General features: G+C 41.3%; 2 long non-coding RNA genes across 5 annotated transcripts in view; one reads left to right on the forward strand and one right to left on the reverse strand.

The window, feature by feature from the left end:
• Positions 1–25,483, reverse strand: part of LOC122211056 — a 401,702-nt gene that overhangs the window by 242,939 nt on the left and 133,280 nt on the right. The window lies entirely within an intron of this gene.
• Positions 338–25,191, forward strand: LOC122211055. 3 transcript variants are annotated; one of them, XR_006198449.1, is made up of 7 exons: positions 338–358; positions 892–946; positions 14,612–14,755; positions 14,923–14,977; positions 15,727–15,812; positions 17,128–17,287; positions 24,904–25,191. It is a non-coding gene; the product is annotated as an uncharacterized LOC122211055 (long non-coding RNA). The 3 variants fall into 3 exon arrangements; XR_006198447.1 differs by lacking the exon at positions 338–358 and having other exon boundaries at positions 835–946; XR_006198448.1 differs by lacking the exons at positions 338–358; positions 24,904–25,191 and adding an exon at positions 20,765–21,049 and having other exon boundaries at positions 835–946.

A 25,483-nucleotide genomic window follows, 5' to 3' on the forward strand; every position in this document is an offset into this window, starting at 1 on the left:
AAGTCTGGGAACCCCATTAAACACTGGAGTCATCACTAATTAACCAAGTCTAGGGGGGAGGATAATCTAGCCTTCTCTTCCCAAACCAGACTTGCTCCTTTCCTAGCTCCCTAAAGCTTTAAGGCAGGAAAGGAGGGTGAGCCGATAAACCATTACTGAGCTGACCACCAATGGGTGTCAAGCCCAAACCATGGATCTTCTGGGACTGTGCTAAGAGAGGCTATATGAACAAGTACATCCCAGCACAGTGAGTGGCTGGAGAAAGCACTTATCCTCCAGAGCTCTGTGTTCCATAGAATCTCAGGTTCAAAAAGGAACCCAGAGGCAGGAGGCAAGAGGAATGCAGGTTGGACACAAGGTGAGGCCCTGTTGGGTTGTGTCCTGTGATGCCAGTAGGTACCCACACAGAACTGGTTGCCACAAGTGTGGCTTGGTTACATTAGTGACCAAATATCCTGAAACCGGAAAAGCTGAGAGGATCTCAAGTGGTCCATTTAGAGGGATCTAGCACTAGCAAGAGAGTGTGGCTAACCTAACCAGTGAACATCAGAGCCACTAACTGGTGAGCAGTTGTAGTTATGTGGTATGACCACTGACATTACAAGGACTCAGGGGCCACGTTTCTTTCAGGCTTCCCATCTCAGATCTAAGACACAGCCAGCCACTCGTGGTTGGTTAGTTTTTCTTTTGTCTCTCTTCCATTCATTCCATCTGTTCAGGTAGGTATTTGAACTCAGGGATCTTCTTGGGGCCTAGCCTCTTCCCTTTGGACACAAAGGAATGTTCTAGGTTCCATACGTGAACTTAGTGTGTGAGGGGAGGTAGGCAGGGAAGAGCAGGAGCAAGAGGTGCCACACCGGCCTCAATTCTAGGCCTCCTACTTCATTCCAGCTTTGGCCAGAGGACCTCTACTGAGGGCAACGGAGCACTTATCCAGCTACCTGCAGTAAGACTTCAATTTCTGTTTGTTCCTTAGGGAGAATTCTGTGGGTGAAATGGTGATTGGTTGGCACGATTTGGAAACAGTTGGGTCACTGACCATAATAGGATTGGCATCTCGCCCTTAAATTGTACTGCAAACATGTGATTGCATCTACTATGTTTCCAGGTTCTGTGCTGGATGCCAGTGGTTTAATAAGAACCAGGCAGAGCTCTTGCCTTTAATGAAATTAGAAGGTGATGGAGAAGACAGACATGTAGATGGATAATCAAAATATGAAGCCCACTTGTTCTGTCTGAAGAGAACCTGAGGTTTTGTGAAAGTACACAAAGGATATTTATATTCCTGGGAGAGTCACAGATAGTATGAGAGATCCAACACTTGAACTGAATCATGAGAGATATGGTCTAATAAGAGCTATATTTGTAGAACATTCTAAAAAATATAAAGAATATAGGATATAAAAGCAAGGATCTGTCCATCTTATTCACCACTGTATTCCCAAAGTATCCTGGAAACACTGAATCCATTATCAGTTTTGATTCTCATACCCTCCCATTATGGGAGAAGGAAGAAGGAACATATTCCAGAGAGAGAAAATAAATGTACAGAGACAGCAAATTCATAGTCCATGACCTCATGGAATCCTGACCTATAGACGTTCCAAGGAAAGAATCTCAGTAAACTTTGCCAATGGCTATGTTGGATACACTGAGGGAAAAGGCAACAGTCTACCCTACATAATACCTCACAGTGTTGCACTCAGGATCTTAGCAAATTCACCATGGCTCAGAGTCTGGTCCACATCTTTGTAGGTTTATTTATTTTTTTAAAGGCTCCATCACTCAGAGCTGTGCATTAACCTTGCTTGTGAGACTTCTAGAATGACAACTGATTAATTTGGAATGAGAAATTGCCATTGTGGAAACCATAATAATCACCTTTTCATGACCAGCCTGTCCTACCTTTGCCAATTTAGTAAATTACAGTTACAAATAATTGTCATGGTGACCAGAACATTCGTGTCATAAGACTATTTTCTCCCTGTATAAGAGCAGAAATTATAGTCAGCAGACAGCTTGCCATGGAATCACATGTAGAAGAGTTAGGGTATTGAAAGCTTAATCGAACTCAGTTAAAATACCCTGATACATTGCCCTTTCCATTGGGACAGTTGTACCAGTGGAAACAAACTACCCAACATCATATGCCACTTTCCCAATGGCCCCATAATAAGGAACCAGAACAATCAGAGACCATTAGCAAAAGCACCCTCTTAGGCGATGTTTCCTCTTTGTTTTCAACTGTATTCAAACATGTTGCAATCAACTCCTGCAAGGCTGAAGGTCACTCTATTTTCTCTGGGGTGACAGTAACAACATCCTTTGAGAGCCTAACTGGGCTAAACACCTGCATTATGATCTCATTTAATCTTCACAGTTAAGTGAGATCTTTTTTTGCAGAGGTATAAACTAGGTCTTAGGTTAAATGACCTGCTCCGGCGAATTCAGCATTTGATGGCAAAGCGAGGATTCTGAGTCATTTTAAGTCCATTTAATAAGATGACCACTGGAAGTCCACTTCCAACACCATCCATTTGGGGAGACAAAACGCGCATGCCTGACCAGATCACTAAAAAACCTTAGAAAGCTGTGACTGGATGAATGGGTCAGACAGTACAGGACTTCTGAGCAGAATGACATCACTGTGGGCCAAGGGGGCCCAAAGATTGGGAGGGGGTGATTTTGAGTTGGGAAACATTTCCTGTTCTCAAGTGTTAGACTATAAAAGGCAAACCATCAGAGTATATAAGCCACACTTCCCTCTTTCACAACCACAGCAGAACTGTTTTGCATTGATCCCAGATACGACCTCAGTATCTTTCAAAACAGCAATCCACAGCATAACACAGCCATTAGCATTCGGTTGCATTTGGAATACAAGATAGAAGGTGGATTAGCCATCTCTGGTTTGGGGGGCTGAATCTACAAGGCACCGAAGAGGCTCAATGATTTCGTCTCGCTGGTGGAAAAATAAATGACAAATTATGTTTGTAAGTGTGTGTGCATAAACTATCCAGAGATAGTCAAATAACCAATTAGCCAATAAAATCATTATGTAATGATCTTCGAATAGAAGGAGAAGGAATCTCTTCGGACTCATCAACCCATGGTTAATTAATGCTCCATTCTCGAATAAAGTTGATGTTAGAGGATCAACAGTTTTAGACAGTATTGTTAGTGAATAGATCTGCAAAAACCCACTTATGGTCCTTTAAAAAAAAATCAGTGCTTGATTCAGTCTCCAGAAGAACAAGCAGATCCTGAACAAAATGTAAAGGAGACATTCTTGCTAAATCATTTCTCTACCATACCATCAATCCCGAAAGGAGAAAGGAAGTCTAACAGAGGAACTAAGCCAGCTCATTTTAACCAGTGGATGCCTCAACTCTGAACCCAGGGAAGGAGAAGTAAGATCTTAGCCTCATCTGGTCCTTCCGTTTTGGGGTTTGAGAAACCCTGTGGAGTCATGACTCTTACTTGTTCATTCACTCAATATCCCAACAAATATACATGACTTTATCTGTGCATATATTCACTTACACATTTAGAAATTTAGTAACTTATTAGCAAGCATTTGCCAAGAGCCTACACTTTTCCAAATATTCTGTTAGCAACCAGGGAGTTGGAGAGAAAGGAAACAGAATTCCCACCCCCAGGGAGCAGATGATGACTGAACAAATGATTTCAATATGGTGTGCGACCCAGTATGCACAATGGGTAGCAGGGGGCACAAATGAAAGAGCCCTCGGTTCTATGACTGGCCAAAGTGCTTTGAGTTTCCCAACTCAAAATCAGCCCCCTCCCCATCTTTTGGCCCCCTTGGCCCACAGTGATGTCATTCTGCTCAGAAGTCCTGTACTGTTTGGCCCATTCAAGCACAGCTTTCTAAGGTTTTTAGTGATCTGGTCAGGCATGCATGTTTTGTCTCCCCAAATGGATGGTGCTGGAAGCGGCAGAAATCCCACGTCCTCCAGTTTTACAAGGATCCTCACTCTTACATTACATCTGTCTCTGCAGTTAAGTCCTTTTGGTGCTACCTGACCCCACTGCTGCTAGGTCTGCTCTGCCCCAATACCACTCAACAGGACTGGCTTGGGAAAGGAGGAAATTAAAAGCTGAAACTAGGGGTGTCTGGGTGGCTCAGTCACTCAAGTGTCTGACTCAGATCACGATCTCGCAGTTCATGAGATTGAGCCCCGCGTCGGGCTCTACAGACAGCACGGAGCCTGCTTGGGATTCTCTCTCTCCCTCTCTCTCATTGCCCCTTCCCTGTTCACATCCTCTCTCTGTCTGTCTCTATCAAAATAAATAAGCCTTAAAAATCTTTAAATAAAGGCCCAAATTAAAAGAAGGGCAAGATAAGCATTATTTATATGTATTATGACTATGTACCTGGAAAACTGAACTAGTATTAGAGTCAGTAGGAAAATACAGTATGCTCACCAAAAGCTTTCTATGCACAAACAACTGCCAGTGAAAAAATATAGCGTGAGAGAATCTCACTTAGAATATGGTAAAAATGTCGGCAAGGATGTGGAGAAAGAGGATCTCTTTTGCACTGCTGATGGGAATGCAAGTTGGTGCAGCCACTCTGGAAAACAGTATGGAGGTTCCTCAAAAAATTAAAACCAGGACTACCCTATGACCCAGCAATTGCACTACTGGGTATTTATCCAAGGGATACAGGTATGCTGTTTCGAAGGGACACATGCACCCCCATGTTTATAGCAGCACTATCAACAATAGCCAAAGTATGGAAAGAGCCCAAATGTCCATCGATGGATGAATGGATAAAGAAGTTGTGGTATATATATACAATGGAGTATTACCCGGCAATCAAAAAGAATGAAATCTTGCCATTTGCAACTACATGGATGGAACTGGAGGGTATTATGCTAAGTGAAATTAGTCAGTCAGAGAAAGACAAAAATCATATAACTTCACTTATATGAGGACTTTAAGAGACAAAACAGATGAACATAAGGGAAGGGAAGCAAAACTAATATAAAAACAGGGAGGGGACAAAACATAAGAGACTCTTAAATATGGAAAATAAACAGAGGGTTACTGGAGGGGTTGTGGGAGGAGGGATGGGCTAAATGGGTAAGGGGCAGTAAGGAATCTATCCTGAAATCATTGTTGCACTATATGCTAACTAATTTGGATATAAATTCAAAAAATAAAATTTTAAAAATTAAAAAATTAACAAAATTGTCAAGATTTATATGACAAAACTTTTGATGGGCCAAAGTTTAAAGTGGTGCCTCACAGACACTCTTAATGAGAGGAAGAGGCTTCTAAGAATCTTAAGAACACTGACCCATAAACAAAATAGGAGGGGCCTATCTCAAACATATATGGGTATGATTCCTAAACAATAAAATAAAATACCTTTATAAAGAGTTGCCCCTCCTGGGACCGAATGGGACAGAAATCGTTCAAGAAGAAAACAGGCTTGGGGCACCTGGGTGGCTGAGTCGGTTAGGCGTCCGACTTCAGTTCAGGTCACGATCTCACGGTTCATGGGTTCGAGCCCCGCGTCAGGCTCTGTGCTGGCAGCTCAGAGCCTAGAGCCTGTTTCAGATTCTGTATCTCCCTCTCTCTCTGCCCCTCCCCTGTTCACGGTCTGTCTCTGTCTCAAAAATAAATACACATTAAAAAAATTATTTAAAAAAAAGAAGAAGAAAACAGGCTTCCAGAACCTTTTAAACTATGCCACAGCAAACACAGGACATTTCTTATGGAAAAGGAGGGATATTTTGTTATGCAATAATAAATGTCCAAAACAGAGTGCTATTAAATATCATTTGAGGATGCTGACTGCATTATTGTTAGTAGTAAGAAAAGACTAAAAACAATCTATTTTTTTCTTTTTTCTTTAAACGTTTGTTTATTTTGAGACAGAAAAAGCTCTAGAGCATGAGGGGGGAAGGGCAGAGAGAGGAAGAGAGAATCCCAAGCAGGCTCCGTGCTGATAGCATGGGGCTCAATCCCACAAACTGTGAGATCATGACCTGAGCTGAAATCAAGTCAGATGCTTAAGTGACTGAGCCACCCAGGCACCCCATGACCCATTTTTTTCATTAGTCATTAAATAAATTACAATACATAGATAGAGTGGAATCCTATGTAGTTTTACATAGCATGGTTTTCATAGACATGTCCTAATATAGAAAGATCTCTGTGATCACAGAAGTATTATTTTTATATTTTATTTTCAACTTTGTACCTGGTGCAGGCTGTATGCTCTCCGAGGTAGGCTTTATGATGATAGGACACTGTCTTGTCTTTTTTTTCACTGCTCTGTTCCCAGCACTCAGAACAATGCCTGGGACATAGCAGATGCATGGTAAGTATATCTTCAATGAATGCATTTAAAATGTACAATAATCATCTGGCCTGTAGTAAGTTTTTAACAAATATTAGCCAAGGTTGTCATTTCTCGGAGAAATTCAGTCTTATAAAACTGACAAAAGAGATACGTCCCTACGAGCTGTCACAACCAGCCAGAGAAAGTTATTTTCACAACCTGCTGCTGACATGTTGTCGGGCACAGGCTCGGTGAACTTCCTTACTCGAGAAGCTCTTTCCTGGAATATAGTTCTATTAAAAGACTACCAAGTCAGCACCACAGCGGACACCCCATTTCCTCCCTCTGTCCCATTCTTGATGCCTTTTTTAGATGTCAGGCCTCACTGACTTCTTGTTTCCCATTGATTTGTCACCATCCCGATGTTCTTCCCCCATTACAAGGAGTCACCAGGACAGTTACACCACTGGCCCCCTGCCCTTCCTGCCAGTTCTGCAACAGAGAGAGATTACAGTGTCTTCCTATCCGGGACCCTGTTAGGAACTGGCTGGGCCCAGAGAAATTGCCCAGGCATTTCTTTGGGGTGGGTGGGGTGAGTGAGTGCTTACTAAATTGTAGCCTTCCCAGGAACCTGACGCTGTACTGTGAACAATACACATTACTGCATTTATTTCACACTACAATCCGTCAAGTAGACACTGGGTTACTAGTCTCTTTCCAGATGCAAAACTGGAGGCCCAGAGAGTTCCAGGTCAGGGCGGGCAGGGCTTGAATCCCAGCCCCCACCACTCCAAGGTTCATGCTTTAAACCGGCACAGGATTTATTCTATCATCTCAACTTCACTCCAAACCCTTCCCCAAAACTGATTATAATACCTAGCATTTCCTTCCTGGAGAGGGCTGGAAGTGTGGGACAAAAAGTGGCAGTTTCCTACATCGCTGGTGGAAATTCAAGCCAGTACAAACTCTGGAATGCGATTGTGTGAATATGTTAAGACCCATATATTGTCCACACCTATCAACACAACGATTCTAATCACGATAGAAAACACTTCAAAAAATGAAAAAAAGCTTCCATTATCCATTCACTCAACAAATGTCAGTTCAGAATCTTTTATTGAGGCAGATGGATTCTAGAGCACTAGGGAAGCAAAGCACACAGGAGGCCCAGAACCCTGTGCGCATGGAAGTTCATTTCTAGCAAGAAAAGACAAGAAATGCATAGTTAATTTTTTTGTTAATGTTTATTTATTTTTGAGACAGAGAGAGACAGAGCATGAACAGGGGAGGGGCAGAGAGAGAGGGAGACACAGAATCTGAAACAGGCTCCAGGCTCTGAGCCGTCAGCACAGAGCCCGACGCGGGGCTCGAACTCACGGACCGTGAGATCATGACCTGAGCCGAAGTCGGACGCTTAACCGACTGAGCCACCCAGGCGCCCCGAGAAATGCATAAATATATAATACCACCAACTATTGATAAGTGCTGGAAAGAAAATGAGCCAGAGCAAAAAGGTAAACAATGAAGGGGGAGCCCAGGGCAGGCCTTTCGACGGAGGTGGTACAAACAGCACACCCACATAACGGGGCAGACAGGTTTAGTGTAAAGAACATGAAGTGCAAAGCCCCTGAGGCAGGAGCCAAGCTTGATGCGCTTCAGGGGCAACAGGAAGACACTGTGGAATTGGAGGGGTGCTCAAGGTGGAGATGAGCCCACCTCACAAAAATATTGAGTCACGCGTCAGTGCATAACTGCAAAGTAATAACTGTCTAATCATCAAGGCCTAGATTAGTACACTGCTATCTATCTACTTTGCAAACAGACAAAAAGGGGCCCTAGAGTTAGCTCGACGAAGGTCTGACTCCTGATTCTGCCATGTGTTACCTGGGTGACCTTGGAAATTTACGTAGCTTTTCCATTCCAGTTGATAAATAAAGACAATCATGGGCCCTCACCAGATAGATAAAAGTAAATGAGACAATGCAAGGAAAGCATTCTTCACAGTTCCTAGCCAACTCCGATAGGATAAAAATGTAGTGGTGGTGATAATGATCATATTTCAATACCCAGAGGAAAATTTTAACCTGTGACTTTATAAGCCAGCAAAAGGTTGTATCATGCATGAACACATTCTCTCTGAAATGAGAAATATGTGCCATTTACTAGCTTTTAATCTAAACATACCTGTAAATGATATACTCCAGGCCATATGTGAGACAAACTGATATTATTTTACTAACAGAGAACTGGCATGAACATTAATTAGATCAGAATAAAAGATCTATCTTCATCCAAAGTTGAGCCAAATTTTTCTTCCCTTATTTTCTGCTGATCAATCTCTGGGTATTAGATTTGACGTATTCCAATGGAGTTTAGGGTGGCTTATCACTATTTTGCATCAAGATCCTTATCTTCAAGTTCTACCAGATATCAACCAAATTAAAGTCCTCGCCAACTGATTCTTATGGAAGTTTGTATTTCTCCAATGTGCTTGGGAAATTTTACAAATAAATTGCCTACCAATTAGCACCATTTTTGGCGCAGAAAATGCGATGTCTCTTTTTTAACTCTTCGGTGCTCATGATAAAGTAGATCATGCAAGTTAAATCCCTCCCTTGTGCACAGGTTATTTTCATGTAATACAGTAAAACAATGTCATATTTAGAATCAGAAGATTTTAGCTCTAGTTTTGATTGTGCCCCTTACTAACCAACCTCCTTAAATTGAGCATTAGGTATCTTAGAGAGATGGGAGACATACCTATGTTGAGCACAGAAATGTGCTCTAATAGAAAAAGCACCGGGGCCCCTGGGTGGCTCAGTTGGTTAAGCATCTGACTTCGGCTCAGGTCATGCATGACCTCACGGCTCGTGGGTTCGAACCCCACCTCAGGCTCTGTATTGACAGCTCAGAGCCTGCTTTGGATTCTGTGTCTTCCTCCCTCTCTCCCCATCCTTTGCTCATGCTCTATCTCTGTCTCTCAGAAATAGATAAATGTTAACACAAAATTTAAAAAAAAGTAAAAGCACAAACTTGAGAATCAAGAATGGTCTCTTCCCTAATCTGGCCCCTTATGCAAACTGCGCCTTGGGCGATTCCCTTTGAGCCTCCATTTTGCCACCTACAGCATGAAAAGAACGGTATCCTACCACAGTGTTAGTGAAAGGGTTTAAGGTAGGGCATGAGAGGTGTCTGAAACAAAGTATTAGTAGAGAGCGTAATTTTCTTAGCAGATAATTAAATCTTCTCAGTATTCCTTTCAATGAGTTACCACTACTTCAGCATTATTTACGTAAAATGAAAATGAAGAATAATACACGATGGCACCAGGTAGCATTAAGATATATCATGCATATTCAAAATTTATTAAAGTAATTTCTTGCTGTGTAATATAGTCCATTTTCAGTGATAACTCTTAATTTTGTTCAAAGCACACATCATGCCCATTGACATGGATTTGTCCCACCTCAGATTCAGGGTCTCACATGAAAACCCACAAAGTCACAGTATATTTGCCAGCTATTCATACAATAATGCTGAATAACAAACAGCTCCAAAACACAGAAGAAAGCACAACATCCAGGCTTATTGAGAGACAATTCAATATGGGTCTTTTGTCTTTCTGCTTTTCCTGCAAGCAAAGGTAGCGACTGCCCTTTTTCCAGAATTTCTTCTCAAGTTAGAATACACTTGGATATAGAGACAGCGTCTCCCTCAGGAGTAAAGGGTGGACATGCTTACTGTCTAGCAAAACATAGATAATATCTGCCTTCAGAGCACATAGTTAGACATGTTCACTGCCTAATATAAAAAATTTGAGTCCCTTGCCCTCAAGGATCCCGTCCTGTAGCACAATCCACTCTATACGTAGGCATTACCTGGCCCTCCGTGCGGCACTCTGTGGGAACTGGGGTATATGGAACTGACACGGAAAAACGCTGATACTCTGATTATTGCTATTGCTGTGAGTAATTAAATCTTCTGTCTCTGACCCAGGAGCCTCAGGTTTTCTGTCAGAATCCCTGAAACTGCAGGAGGTTAACTTGTTAGTTTGCCATTATGTTAACATCTCCGTTTTCTCACATTTCTTGATGGGCTTGATTTCTCACTCGTGGATCTGTAGGTGGACTCATCCAGGTAGATGTAGATGGGATTGGTTGGGCCAATCGAGGCTCTGGGTTTGGTTCATGTGAGTCTTCCATGTGTTTCCTCATTCTCCTTGAACTGGAAGCATGTTGGTCTCACAGCTCAGGTAGAAGAGTCCGGGACAAACCACACCAATGTATCTGAAGCCTCGCACTCACCCACGTTCCACTGACCAAAGCAAATTCATGGCTGAGACTAGTCGATTGCCTGGGAATGCAGATTCCACCTGCTCTACCAGGAAACCCTGTACACACATGTGGCAGAAAGGTGTGGACAACTGGAAAATGAAGGGCTGTCAGATGCCAAAAATTCTACCAGGCTTATGGAACTGTTCAGTGGCAACACATACCACCTTCATGGAAATGGAAGGAGGGTGCCACGGGGACAATGGTGAGCCCAGAGGGCAAAGCCACAAGCCACGGAGGATTATCCCTAGGCCTTGAACCCACGGGGTTTGCCGGGCTGAAGTGTGCAATTGCTTGGGAGTGGTGCTTTCCTTGTTTCTCCCTTTCAGAAGGGGGATGTCTGCAACCATTATCCTATCCTGTCCCATCACTGTCTTTCAAGAGCAAATAGCTTGGTTTTGTTTCCTACGTACCCAAAGAGGAATTCTGCCCCAGGATGGAGCAAAAGAGACTTTGCCAATGTGATGAAGTGAAGGAATTTGGGAGGGGGAGAGCCTCCTGAATCAGCTGGGTGAACCTTAGAAGAGTAATCACAGGGGTGGAAGAGGGAGGCGGTCGCATCAGAGAAGGGAAGACACACGACAGAAGCACAGGTCATTTGGAGACGCTCTACTGCTGCCTTTGGATCACACATCAAAGGGCCACGAAGCACAGCACGCAGGCGGCCTCTGGAGGCTGGAAAGACAAGGAAACAGATTCTCCCCCAGAGCCTCCAGGGGGAACACAATTTTGTCAACACCTTGCTTTTTGCCCAGTGAAACCTGTTTCAGACCTCTGACCTCCAGAAGCGTAAGATAATAAATCCGTGTGGTTCCGAGCTACTAATTTTGTGTGACTCTGTCACAGCAGCAATCGTGTACAAGTGCAGTTCCAGAGCCACACGTCCATCTCTAGGCACCTTCACACTAGGGTCTCAGTACTCATCTCACCTCACACCCGAGCCTCATGAATTACATCAGCAGTGTGTACACTGACCGGCAGGTACTCACCCCTACCGGCCCTCAGAGCAAACGTACTGACCCTAGAACAAGTGTCCTGGGTATCAGCCACATTTGTAGGATGAGACACATCCTTCTGGGATAGGGGGAGGCGCAGAAACAATAACTGAGAAGGAATGCAGAGGAAGCCCTTAGTTTTCAAATGTAATGAGGGGCACCTGGGTGGCTCAGTAGATTGAGCGTCCAGCTTTGGCCCAGGTCATGATCTCACAGTTCGTGAGTTCGAGCCCCACATTGGGCTTGCTGCTATCAGCATGGAGCCCACTTCGTATCTTCTGTCCCTCTCTCTCTCTGCACCTCCCCTGCTCATGCTCTCCTCCTCAAAAATAAATAAACATTAAAAAAAATGAACTGTAATGTAATAAGGAAGGGTCTTCTCTTATTTTTCAGAGATATGACAACACGGTCCATTAATGAAAGACCAACTAATGACACAAGATCACAGAAGGGACAAACTTACTGAGAGACACGCAGATGGGAAGAAAGGAGTCCATCAAGGGCCTAAAAACATTGACCTACCCTTTGGAAATTAGAATGTAACTGCCCTTGAAAACTAAAATTTGTTTATAATTCTATTTCCTGTAAGTTATTCCTGAGGAAAAACATTCCACACTCTATGCTGGGGAGATTCATATTAATATGACTAACAAAGTATTAATAGCCTCACTATATAAAAAACAGGTAGAAATCAATAAGAAAATACTGGAGCCTCAATAGTGAAATAGACACAAATAAAAGGTCGTACTATTTTATATAAAATAACTGCAGCTGGCCAATATAATAAAAGTTTTATTAATTCTTTTGTAATCAGAGAAATACAAGTTAAAATAGGAGTGAAACAAATCTTTTTTGCCTATTAAAGTAGCTAGAAGGAGGTATCACAGACATATATTGCTATTCAGAGTAAGGTATTAATACAATAGCTAGCACTTTTTGAGTACTAACTATATCTTAGGAGGTGCCCAAGTGCTTTGCATATACCATCTCATTTTAGTCTCACATCAATGCTATGATATAACTACTATTTTTTTATTTTTTTTATTTTTTATTTTTTTTTAATATATGAAATTTATTGTCAAATTGGTTTCCATACAACACCCAGTGCTTATCGCAAAAGGTGCCCTCCTCAATACCCATCACCCACCCTCCCCTCCCTTCCACCCCCCATCAACCCTCAGTTTGTTCTCAGTTTTTAAGAGTCTCTTATGCTTTGGCTCTCTCCCACTCTAACCTCTTTTTTTTTTTTTTCTTCCCCTCCCCCATGGGTTTCTGTTAAGTTTCTCAGGATCCACATAAGAGTGAAACCATATGGTATCTGTCTTTCTCTGTATGGCTTATTTCACTTAGCATCACACTCTCCAGTTCCATCCACGTTGCTACAAAAGGCCATATTTCATTCTTTCTCATTGCCACGTAGTATTCCACTGTGTATATAAACCACAATTTATTTATCCATTCATCAGTTGATGGACATTTAGGCTCTTTCCATAATTTGGCTATTGTTGAGAGTGCTGCTATAAACACTGGGGTACAAGTGTCCCTCTGCATCAGTACTCCTGTATCCCTTGGGTAAATTCCTAGCAGTGCTATTGCTGGGTCATAGGGTAGGTCTATTTTTAATTTTCTGAGGAACCTCCACACTGCTTTCCAGAGCAGCTGCACCAATTTGCATTCCCACCAACAGTGCAAGAGGGTTCCCGTTTCTCCACATCTATAGCTACTATTTTAAACCTCACTCTAAGATAAAGAAAAAAATACCTAAGGGCTAAAAATATTTAATAATCGGCTTAGGGTCACACAGATATAAGATGTTCACAACTATAATGGGCAATTTGAAAATATGTAGCCGAAGCTTGAAAATGTGCCATTTGACCAATTAATTCTAATTCTAGTAATTATTTTGTACAGACATAATATAAACTGTAAGAAAGACTACTTGTGCAAACATGTTTATTAAGGAGTAATTGATAGTGGTAAATGTCTGAAAATAAAGTGTTTAAGACAGTTAAGTAAATTGTGTAATATTTATTCAATAAGTTTGATTCCATATTTAAAATGCTACTAATGAAGAGTTTTTAATAACATGAGAAAATACCTCTACTATAAATGTAGAGGGAAATTTTGATACAAATTATATTTATATTATACTGAACATGTACACCAGCCACTGTGTGATTTTATATAAAATTTAAAATATTTAATTATGTGTTTGTATTTATAGATATATAATTTTCAACTCATTTTGTGAGAAAGAGATAAAGGAATGAAAACTCTGAGAACATAAAGAAGTTTTCAATGCAAAACTATTAGTGTGAGCTTGAACCTAAGTCTGTCTGACTCCACAGCCAAACTCTCCACTACTGGAAATGTTTTAAATCTATGACTAAAACAAACAGAGTGGATAACCATTGACCCAAACTTAGTAATGGTGTCCTTCAGTCCTGAATTATGGGCAGGATGGCTTTATCTCGTTTACTCATTAAGGTGTAAAATGTTATAAATGGCACCATGGATCCATCTCTTGATTTTTATCATTTAATATTACGCTATATTTGTTCTTTATATTTTGAAGTAAATTTAAATTTTAGGTGTATCTTGATAACTTTTTCCCACTCAATATTAGATTTCTGATACTTATCCATGTTGATGGATAGACCTCTATTTCATGTAACTGCTGCATAGTGATCCATTTTTATCACAATTTACGTATTCATTCTTCCATTCATGCACATTAAGTTTTCTTCTTTTTTATCTCATTCAAATTCCTTTTGCAAATATCTAAGGTTTGCCCTTGGATGTACATACAGAAATGGAATTGTTGGGTTATAAGGTATAAATTTACTTGATGGTACATTTTTCTTCTATCTGTACTAGTGAGAAAACACTGCAGCAACGAACAACCTCAGAATTACAGTGACTTAACACATAATATGCTTCTCCTTCTCCTGCTTACTGTCTTTTTCTCAAAGAAGAAGATAACTTTATGTAAAGCAGCCAGCAGGAACTGATTGGCATCTTGACTCCCAAAAGAGTGCCAGCTTCCAAGGGAGAATGGCAGGCCATCCCAAGTCAAGCATCTACACCGATCCAGTCATCTTGGGCTGCAAGAGCAGGTTTGCAGTACATAACGGGCTACCATAGACCACCCTTTTATAGTGGGATGGGGAATGGGCAGTTCTCAGAGCAAGGAAGTCAACTCTCAAAGAGCATATATAGACATCCTCTCTGTCCGCATCTCTACTGAAGATTATTCTGGCTTTCCCTTTTGTGTGTTTTCCAGAGCTATAAATATAGAAGTTCTCCATTTACAGATTCTGCTTCTTGGTTATTATATCGTAAGTATTTTTCAGACTTTCTTGGGATCACGAATTGTGACAAAGATCATTGAGTTTCAGATCGCAAGAAGAGAAAAAATAAAATAAAGTTCAAGTGGAATAAGAGTAATACATCTGACCTAAAAACCTCTTTCCCAAGCCTAAGCAATTTTAGACAGATGGCCTTTCCAGGGTGATATATAACTTGAAAGACTTTATCTTGGAATGGAGAAAAATAGGAAGCCGTTGACATGTGGCCTTTTCTAAGCCTAGTGCCCTATGTTCTAGTTTCAACAGGGGCATGTAACCATTATGGTACTTGTCATTTGCACTGCCAACCAGTCATGAACAGAAACCTCATTTGCTGAGTATACCTCAAAATCTAACTTTCCCACTGAATTTTCATACATACGTATAGTTGAAAATATAGTAACTCAAAAACCTCAGTGTCTAGCCATATACCAGGTGTGTGACCTGAGGCAAGCTAATTTTTAGTTTCTCTCTCTGTAAAATGAGAGAAATTATTACATTATTTCTAAAGTCTCATGAAGCTTAAACATAATATGGATATATATATGTTCGTGAATATACACTGCAATCCAATAATGACAGTGACCATATCTAATGAGACAGAGGAGGAGGAAGAGGCAGAGGAGGAGAAAGAGGGTCAAGACAATGGGCCACATATGTCAAGGGCTCATTTCATGCCAGGTGTTATTATAATCTCTTTATGTTCTTTATCTCATTTGCTCAACCAACCACCATACGAGGAGTGTGCAGTATTGCGTCATTGAGCGAATCAAGAATTTGAGGCACAGGGAGTTGATAGTGATGGATGAAAGATCTGAAGCCTGTGGTAAGCCAGTTCGTCATTCTACGGGGGTGCAGGAGCACACAACTATTCCTCACACACGTCACTCTCTCACAGAAGCCAAGTAAAGGACCTCTGATACAGATACGACTAACCTGCCTTTCAAAGCTGAGTAAAAAGAGGGTTTTGGTGGTTTAAATAACTTTCCCACAGGTAGAAGTAACGAAGTCAGACTCAGAATCAGGTAGATGTCTTATCTATCTCGGGGAAAGATACTGGGGAAAAAAAGAGTAGAGCAGGGAGAAAGAATGTCTTCCTCGTTATTATGTGTAGCAGGCATTGTGGAGACAGAAAACAGCCCAGACTGTCCAGATGGAAGAATTCTGGGGATAAAACCCTAGTTCTGTGACCTTAAAAAATTAAAATTAAAATAATAAAAATTAAAAAAATAAAAAGTTGTTTGCACATGGGTAGGTTATTTCATTTTGCTGAGCGGACTCAAAGAGCTGCTCAATAAGTGGTAATTATCTTCTCCTTTATGAATAATCTCACAGCTTTACTTTATTATAACATTTTGCTATTGATGATCATTAATAATATGGACTCCATCAAACAAACAGACAAAGCAAAAACAGACCCGAAATTACTGAGAACAAACCGGTGGCTGTCAGAGGGGAGAATGTGGGGGATGGGTAAAATGGGTGAAGGGGAGAAGGGGGTCAGGCTTCCATTTATGGAATGAGTAAGTCAAAGGGATGCAAACGTATAGGGTAGAGAATACAGTCAATGGTATTATGATAGTGCTGCATGGGGACAGGTGCCAGCTACACTTGTGAGCACAGCATAACTTAATAGAGTTGTCCAATTACTATGTTGTACACCTGAAACTAATGTAACACTGTGTGTCAACTATACCTCAATTAAAAAAATAATAATATGGACTCCAGGGTCTTGTCTTGCTAGTTCATTTTAAAGTGTTTTAGTTTATTCTATCTAAGTAGCTTAATTTTTTTTTTTATGAAAACAAACAAAAAAGAAAAACATGTTTCCAGACTGGCAGACTTATTTTTCTCTGGGGTTTGTCTGTTTTTGATTTTGATAACCTCACTGACATACCTAACACATAGCTTACTACTGGCAGAGGCTGTAGTCACAATGTTCCCGACAACAGCGATATAGGGAAGGCCACAAGGTTTAAGCACCTCACGTATCTCACACTTGATGGTACCACTGGCCAAAGCAAATCATGGCTTTTGTACTTGATGAGAGGTTTGATGAGAAGATCTCTGTTTCTTTTCTTGGTTAATTTTTTTTTTTTTTTTTTTACTTACCAATTTACTGTCCTTTTCAATTCATACAGTTGTTTCCAGTGTGCAAGAGATAACCATAATAATGGACAGAGGAGACACTGGAGTGGAAAGGAAACTAAGAGATGTTCTTCTCAAACCTCTCACCCAATGCGGAAGTCACCTTGACAGATCCATCATATAATCAAGCAAAGGCTTTACTGCCTAGATAAGGTAAGTTAGTACCTCACTGTACTCCAAATTGTTCATTAATTCAGCACTCAAACAAACATTTATTGAGCACTTACTGCACATCAGGACTATCAAAGGCATTATGGGTAACAAAATACATAAAACAAAGTTCCTACCCTCATAGAGCTTATATTCGTGGGTGGGAAAGACAAAAAGCCAAGCCAACAGTTATACAATAAAAAAGAAAAAAAGTATTTTAAGAGAAGGGAGTACAACAAGGGAGGTTCAACAGGCAGTCAAGGAAAGTCTCTCTGAGGAGGTGACACTGAGCAAAATATCATTTAAAGTAAAGGAGTGAGTCAGTCACAGCTTTGGAGGGAAGAACATTCATACAGATTGGAAGGAAGAGAGAAAGAACATAAAATGCGAAGAACCCAGAAAGTGCAAACTTGCACAGTCCAGTAACAGAAAGAAAACCAACATGGCTAGAACAGAGTGGGAGAAATTTGCTAAGTAATATTGTTCAGTTGAATCAAAGGCAAACTTCCCATAACTTCTATCTGATGAATTTATGACCTGCTGATTCTCACTTGGTTTAAGAAGTAATTGAACAAACAAACAGATGCATGGATACATTATCCCAAGGCAGGTAAGCTGAAAGGATTTTAACACCAGAAGGTGAAATACCACCAACCAGAAGAAAGACACATGACCCCCACATTCACACAGCCCTAGATATTGAGACTAAGGAGAGTTTCTCAAGCCTGGTAAACGTAACGTCCATCCATTATGCCTAATGCCCACCCTCCACAAATAAGCCATCAAGAATAACTCTGTGTTGCCTTTCATACTAGGTTTCATAATGTAAAAGTTCCAAGTCAAATAATACCTTAGAATTCCAACCCTGGCCACTATTTCCAGGCCCAGCCTCTTTACAATGTACACTCCTTCTCACATCATCCACTCCAATTTCTTTCCTGAACACAAACCTGACTCTCCCCAAAGGACAAAACTTCCTTTACAGTTCTTACAACAGCCGTTGGCTTCAACACAGTCATGAAGCAGTATACTATGGTCTATCCCCCTTAGGGCTACCTGTCGCTTTTCTAAAAACCCTGTTCTTTGAAGGCCCAAGATATCTGTTTGACCACTATTCTCTACTAGCTTTTGTCTTCTACTGTACCCCCAGTTATTCCATCTTATTTACTAAAAAACTTGGCATCTGACCCACAGTGTTTCCCTAAAACTCAATTCCTGCCTTGTCATTTCTGACGTCAGTGACCATCCAGATGAGTTATCCAATAACCTGGCTTCTCAACAACTTGAACTTCATCTCAGGGTACCTTGTGCCATACTGACCTCTGCTACTAACTCCCAGGTTCTCACCACTTGACAATGTTCTATGTCTGAGATTACTGACTCCACCACTCTTAACTCATCTTTTCCTCCAGCTGCCTCATCACCTCTTCAAATTACTCTTATTTTCCAACATTGAAACTGACTATAAACTGACCTCACTGCCCAAAAGCAGGAGCAGTTAGTTCCCTTCCTTCCCTAAGTAGTTCATATGACCTATCATATTTCAATAACTTCTGGACAAAAGTATTTCAAATTCCCTCTCTCTTCATCTGTCCCTTTTTCATACTTCACTACAAAAACCCGATGCTTGAACTTTTTTGTGTCTACACATGGGCAGCATTGGTGGAGAGAAAGAGGTATCAGGATATTTCAGTCAAGGTGCCGGCAAGAAACACAGAGCAAACTCAAACTGGGTAATTCAGGAAAATTTTAATAAGAGCACTGTTTATAGAGCAGCAAGCAGTGTACTGGGAAACTCACAAAGGATCTTGCAGGACCAGGACGAGCAACGGGCAGGGTGAAGTGATCACTCCAAGACCTGACAGGGGATAAAGAAGGAGCAGCTGACCAAACCCAGAATCAAGCCTACTCAGCAGCATCTATGGCCTTCGGTGGAGAGACACATCTAGACTCTGGCAACCTCTATAAAAAAGGAGCGGAATAAGCATCACAACCTTCCTCTCCTCCTTTCCTCTAGTCTCCCGCTAGTGCTTTCCCCGGACAAAACATCCTGAAAGACACAAGAGGTGGTGGATATGGCCATACAGGTCACCCTCCGGGGGGGTAGGGGTGGTTTTGAGGGGCAGGTGTAAACTGCCAAACGTAGAGAATATATTGAAATAATCCACAATTATAAATTCATGATCATCACCCCAACTGGACCTTGGAAGTATTGACAGGTTTCTCTTGTTCACACTTGTTTGGACTTTTCACAATTATCTCAAAACTTCCATTTTCTTTAGAACTCCACACTCTACCCTTTGTCCCATTTCACTATCAGCAAATGACCTGGTATCCAGTTTTTCAGAGAAAACAAAAGCTACTGGAACACTCTCAACTTCCGGGCTACAAATCTATAAAACCCATCTTCGCCATCTCTCCTGCTGCTATCACAGATGAGTAATTTCTCTTATGCAAGCCACTACCCCCTCTTACACTTTGGAGCCCCATCCCCTCCCTCCTTCTCAGAAGAAATTTTCTACGTAAAATTTCATTCTGCCGGAGCCTTTCCCATCAGCATTTGAATACACTTGATCCAGCCCATGTTTAAGAAACCTATCCCAGCCCTACATGCCCTTCTAGTAAGGAACCATCATCGCTCTTCCCTTTCACAGCCAAGCCCCCCCGCCGTCACCGCCAAAGTTGTATATATTTTGTATATACACTGGTGATAGGTACCTAGTCATGGCCCTTGAGATGGACTATTCTGGGCAGGAGCAGAGGGTGAGCTAGATAACCCAATCCATTCATTTTATGGATGAAGACCAAAAATGAGCAATGACTTGCTCAAAGTCCTACAGCAAGTTCTAGGACTGAGATTCAATCTGATGACTCTAGGCTCACCGGCCAGTGCTTCTTCCCTGCACCAAGCAACCTCCTCCATTTGACTTACCCCAATAGTTGTAAAAGTGTTCACATTTAGAATGCATTTCTCACTCTCATAAATTACATTTAATAGCTTGTATAAAATGGAAAAAAAAGTAGTCAGGAAAATGACCCAGGTACCATAAATCTGGCCACATCTCAATGGCTGAGGGCGGAGGAGGCAGGAGGGACCAGGAGGGACCAGAGAGCATAGACATCATTAAAGTTCAATTTTTAAAGGGCAGTGCTTGACTTCAAAAAGCTTTAGGTTCCTCTCTTAATGCCTTGAGATCTGCCATCATTTAAAACATTCGTGTCTAAGAATCTTCAATCTTATTAAAATATTTGGCTATATTAAAGTCACATGACATCAGCTCATGATAAATATTTCTACTCCCCAACCCTGATTTATGAGAACCAGCTAGTAAATAGTCTCTGATTCGAACAGTGATTAACCATTATTCACGAAGCAAAATGAGCTTGCCCCGGCATGTCATAAATTTAATGTAATCTCATCTTGCTTCACATTTTATCCATGGTTTATTCTAATTTCAATCTTCTCCCATCTTGCCACAGACTCCAAGAAATGTGCACAAAGAAACTTAAGAAGAGCCATCTTCGGCCAAACCATACCCTTGGGAGACAGTGAGGATGACTCAGGGAAACATAGCACCTGACTGTTGTTAATAGAACACGATCGGAAGTGGTCCTCAGGGGAAGGCATGAGATTTGCCATGAATCCCCTGTCTTGAATCGATTCAAGACTAGCCATTAAAAGGCAAACCCCAGCAATCCTGGAAAAGAAGGAATCTGACTATTGAGGATGTAATATGGGCAGTATGTGTTTGGTAGATCAATGGTAATTTGTCAGGCTTTCTAACCGTAGTGATGGATAATCCAGGAAGTGAATCATTCCTCAGAGTGATGGCTGTTAATAGAGCCATATAGTGACTTCCTCTCTCTACCATGGATTTCCAGTCACTAAAGTCATCAAGTTGCCCTGAAGACCCCTCAAAATAATGTCTTGCTATTGTAAAGGGCCTCCTGTGACTCACTACATACCACATCTGGTCCGTGTATTCAGACTCCTTTTCCACCATTCCCTGTTCACCTTACGTTCAAAGTTGCTGCCACGCCAGTTTGTTTCAGCACAGCTCTGTATGTCTGGGTCCTAAGCATCTTTCAAAATTCATCTCAAATGTCATCTTTATGGGAAAATGTCCCTAAGTATATCCCTCCCCATGTCCTTCATAGCAACTCTTCTCAAACTTGAATGTGCAAAAACATTACCTGGGGATCTTGTTAATATGCACATTCTCATTCAGGGGGTCTAAGGTAGGGGTTCTGCATTTCCAGCAAAGTCCTAGATGATGCTGATGCTGCTGATCTATGGACAATACTTTGGGCAACCAGACTGTAGCTGTAAGAGCACTTCTGCTGAGCTCTGATGACACCCTGTGCACCAAACTCTTTCCTAGAACTCTTTTGCAATGGTTCAATTACAGTGTTTATCAGTCAACAGAAACTATGAATCTTTAAGTTGCAAGTGACAAGAATCCAACCAAATATAGAATGAGGGGAAAGGCAAGGGTTGTTTTGGCTCAGGTTGAAACAAAAATTCTAGAAATATCCAGGTTCAGACACAGCTCGATCCACATGTTCAAATGATACTGTCGGTACACACTTCTTTCCCTCTCTTGGCTCTGTTATATTCTCCTTGGCTTCTTTACTAGGAAGCGAAAGTGGTGAGCTTAGCAACCCCCTTCCCAGGTGATCACAGACCAACGAAAAAGATAGGCTAAACAATTACTAATCAAAGATATACGCTACTAACAGAGAGATGTTCAGGGTACAATGAGACCTGAGGTGATAAGGGACCTACTCAACCTGGAGAATTGATGGTTAGGGCTGGGAGAGGCCTTCCAGAAGAGGTGATGTCAAATCTAGGTCTTGCAGTATGACAACTAGGTTCCTAGGGAAGAGCATCCAGGCATGAGTCACCCTAAATGCTCCCCTTAGCAACTTCATTAATAATGTATACAAAATCAGGAAAGCCAGCCTGATATCCAGATAGCTGTGATTTTCAATGCCATGTTATCAGGGTTTTTGGAAATGCCTAAAAGATCTAAGTAAGATCATGAAATCTAAATGCTGGTAAGTTAACCGCCATGCAATCTTCCTTATTTTACAGTAGAGAAAATAATTTGAGACCCAGAAATTTGAAATGACCAGATGTTTATTGACTCTTTCGAAGACATTAACAATTCCACTTCTATATTCCCAAATACCCAGGTGCGTGGAGTAGTACTAACACAACCATGATTTCAGAGATCAGTAAAATGACTGTTCCAAGGGAGACAAATTTCCTTCTAATCAAGCTTTTTACAAGCAAAGATAGTTTCTAAGAAATATATCCATGTACATGTTGAAAAGACTGCAAAAATGATAGCAGAAAAACGTGTCATAAATTCATCTAGCAAGTATTTCGTGTATACATCGTATGGGCAGGCACAGAGAGAGGAAACCTGAAAGGGTTACAAACACCAATGGTCACCTCTGCCCTACAATGGAAACCATTATTGACAAATTAGCTTCAGGGATATTAAAAAATCCCGGGGCTAGGGTTTGGGATTACAAAGATTAATAGGATTGAGGTAAAGTTACATTATCAGTACATTAAATTTGTTTAATTCAAACATACCAGAGAACACTCAAACACACATGTGTACATGTGCAGGTACATCATATGAAGCAGCCGAGCTCATGTGGTTACACAATATAACCCTGAATCCAGATTTTCTGGATGCAAATCCCACCTCCATTGAGTGTTCATTGTATGACATGTGACAAATCATCTTCCGCCTTAATTCTCGCATCTAAAACATGAAGATGATTAAGTACATCTATTTTTACAACTGGTATAAAGATTAAAAGAGATCATGCATGCAATGTGTTTGTAACAGACCCTCGAACACGGTAAGTGCCTCTAAATATTTGCTCTCATAATGGTAGATGGCTCTCCCCTCCATTTCTAAGAATATATTCCCACCAGTAAGGATGAGGTGGGCTATGGAAATCTGCATAGGCCTTTCTCAGCTCCAGCTCACCTCATTGTGTGAGGAGATCAAACCTTTCAGAGTATGTTCCTGTGGTCCAGGAATACATCACACCCTTAAAGGCAAACCACAGGGACAGGGACCCAAGTCTTTTTGAGTATACACAATTTCTCCAATGAGGGCTCACTTTAAAACCTTACTAGCGACAAGGTATATTCTAATGTCCAGAGTTACACCTTAAAAAGTAGCGGGATTACTGGCAAAGTCAAGGACCAGGAGTCAGAGACTTATATTCTTGTTCCAACTCAGCCACGGCCACCTTCTGTGATCTGGGTGCATCACTCAACTCTGTCTCATTTTTTTATCCAATGAAATGAAGATAATATCAACCACTATTGTTCTCTCCTGGGGCTGTTGCCAAGATCAAATTAGTGGGAATGTGCTTTGAAAATAAAAGAAGGAAATCAGAAAAGAAGAAAGGAGAGAAGAAAGAGAAGAGGAAGGGAGGGAAGGAACGAAAGCAATTGTTGTCCAGGGCAGGGTGACAAATGTTGATGGGTTGCTGGTGGCCTGAGTTCTCACTGCCTTTGAAATAAACTCCAAACACGACTATTGTGATGTAAAGAAAAGAGCAATAATGTTGAAAGAACACTGTTAAGGGAAACTGCAAACCCTCTCTTCTGGGGTTTCCTGCCCTTGGAAGGAGCATCCACTGGTGGGATACTCCTGGCCTCCCTCCACTCTCTCACTGACTCTCCCCTCTTCCCACCATCCCCCACCCAAGAAGAATGGTAGGTTTGGAAGGAGAAATAGGGCCTACATAGCCTAGCCTCTTCCACTCCTCATCACGAAAACCTTGCTTTTCTCTGCTTCAAACGCCTGTGGGGAGACACCTCTCCTGGTCCACAGTTCAAGGACCATGTGAGTATGTAGGCCTCAGTGTAAGGAAGCCCAATGGGCTGCACAGAGAGGCCACATCCTTAGCTACTCACTTTTCTCTTTTGGGGTAAAATGCCCCAGCTTTTCTGCTGTGCTCCCCCTGGAGCCAGAAACACCATCCTATAGAGGCTGCACACTTGGGAATGGGTAAGCCAGCCTCTGCTTCCTCTCTTGCCTCGTTAATAATTAATATTAGTCAACACTATTGATTATATTATTATTCCTGGTCGTGGACAATAAGTAACGGTAAGAATTGCCATTATATTATATAGCTTCTATACCATTAATAATAGCAAAAATATCACTTTACAGTTATAAAATGTTTCCCATCTATCAACATACTCAGATCTCAAGTAGCCCTATTAGGTGGTCAGACAAGTTATTATGATCCTCATTTTAGATGAGGAAACTGAAGTTCAGAGAAATGATCTTGAGAGCTAGAAGCAGTGCTAGAAGCTGGACCTTCAGATTCTTTTGTTAAATGTTCTTTTTCAAATGAACAATCACTCCATTATCCCCTCCTGGACTGAACACACCCCACCTCACCGTATGAGGTACAGGAATACCCACAAAAGCACTCTTAGACTATACAGTCCTAATTCACTGGACTTTTATAAGGATTACAGGATATTTTTTCCATGTATAAATATACAGGATGTTTATAAACTGAAAAGTGCTGGACAAATGTAAGACATTATTGTCCCATTGTTCTCATTTCAGATGGCTCATGTTCCTAAGACACATCGCAAGTCTTTACTATGCTGGTGGAGTTTGGGTTAACTGATCCGTTGTTTGTCTGTGGATTTCACATTTGTCAAGTATGAGAGAAACCAGACTTCATGAAGCAATTAAGCGATCGTAAGCCAGGTCAGAGAAGATGTTTTGCTAGAAGCGATGGGAGCCAGACACATCCCGCTCTGTGTAAATTATACATGTATCTGCTTCAGAGATTGTATCACCGCTCTTTGTTCCGCTTGTCCCTAACCCCATGGATTCCACTCCGCCTTCGGCCAATAGCCCTCACTTGTGTCTTCCACGGTTTTGGCCAATATGGCAATTCCTCCTGCCTGTTAAAGGAGTCTGGTCAACTTGACCTGGGCCAAGCAATTTATTGAATTTTATTTAAAGGTAGATCATTTGTTTTCCTCAATATGCAAGTCTAATTCATGGAAAACCTTCAACGAGAAAAGGATTATACTCTACTAACTTTGGAAAACTAAGACAACAAGCACTACCTTTAAGTTTACTGTGGAAAGGGCATGGTTTTTGAATCAGGGAGACCAAGGTTCCATTCTCTATT

This window comes from Panthera leo, chromosome F2 (assembly GCF_018350215.1).
Source record: "Panthera leo isolate Ple1 chromosome F2, P.leo_Ple1_pat1.1, whole genome shotgun sequence".
Lineage (NCBI taxonomy): Eukaryota > Metazoa > Chordata > Mammalia > Carnivora > Felidae > Panthera > Panthera leo.